At 39.3% G+C, this 826-nt stretch overlaps 1 long non-coding RNA gene across 1 annotated transcript in view; it reads right to left on the bottom strand.

Annotated features, from left to right (window-relative positions):
• Positions 1-81, bottom strand: part of LOC146586906 (uncharacterized) — a 13,380-nt gene extending 13,299 nt beyond the window's left edge. The window contains exon 1 of the long non-coding RNA XR_014897746.1: positions 11-81. This is a non-coding gene — a long non-coding RNA (uncharacterized LOC146586906). The remainder of the gene's footprint in view (positions 1-10) is intronic.
• Positions 82-826: the final 745 nt, after the last annotated feature.

Below are 826 nucleotides of genomic sequence, written 5' to 3'. Positions count from 1 at the left end.
AAAGACATACCTCTTTCCTCTAGAGGAGGAGCTCCCTTCTGGCGAGGAAGTGGTGTTGAAATAAACAGAACTTCCTTGGATTACAAGCAGTCGATTCTTCTGGTTCCAATTTCCCYCTCCCTCCCCCTTCATTTCTCCCAAAAAGTAATGTGCCTACTTTCCCACTGAAAGCTGAAGTTTGCATCACATTTGTGTGCCATCTGTCATGTTTGCAGCTATTCCACTTCTCTGGGTTGTGTTGCCCCAGACTGCATTGTTCTTGCCCTAGAACATAAATAACCAAGAACAGCTATGCTTCCAGAGATTTACCAGTGAGGCCCCATGCTCTGCCTGCCTGCCCTGCTGAGAACTGGGAGACAATAGGTTATGGAATCCACTGTTAATTTGGATAGTTACTCGTAAYTGTATCAGGAAACTAATTTTGTAGGTATTTGTTGATAAAGTAATTGAAGATTAGCAGTCTCACAAAGGTATACTATTTAAGACTATCGGATCAGCTGAGCATCAGGGGAGAGARCTGAATTATCCTCTTAGTTTGCTTGTAGTTTTAGAGGTGAAAGTTTCATCCTTACATTTGAAAGTTCGTTATATGAAATTAATTTAAAGCAACCCCAGCACAAATACCATTTATYGTAAGAGTATATCTGTTCAATTTCTTTATTAACTTTTTTCAAAAAAAAAAATCAATCTGAAGTAAAACACTGATAACAAATTAAGTCTTCCGGAGCAGCTAACTGAATCCAGTAGTGCTGGTACAAATTCATGGGTGCAGAAGCCTTTAAAGCTGAATAATTTATGGCTGCAAGTAGAGTGCATATAGATACTG

Source organism: Rhea americana, unplaced genomic scaffold, assembly GCF_003343005.1.
Source record: "Rhea americana isolate MKP2758 unplaced genomic scaffold, rheAme1 scaffold_64, whole genome shotgun sequence".
Taxonomy (NCBI): domain Eukaryota; kingdom Metazoa; phylum Chordata; class Aves; order Rheiformes; family Rheidae; genus Rhea; species Rhea americana.
The sequence above is the reverse complement of the archived record's forward strand: the minus strand, read 5'-3'. Positions and strand labels throughout refer to the sequence as shown.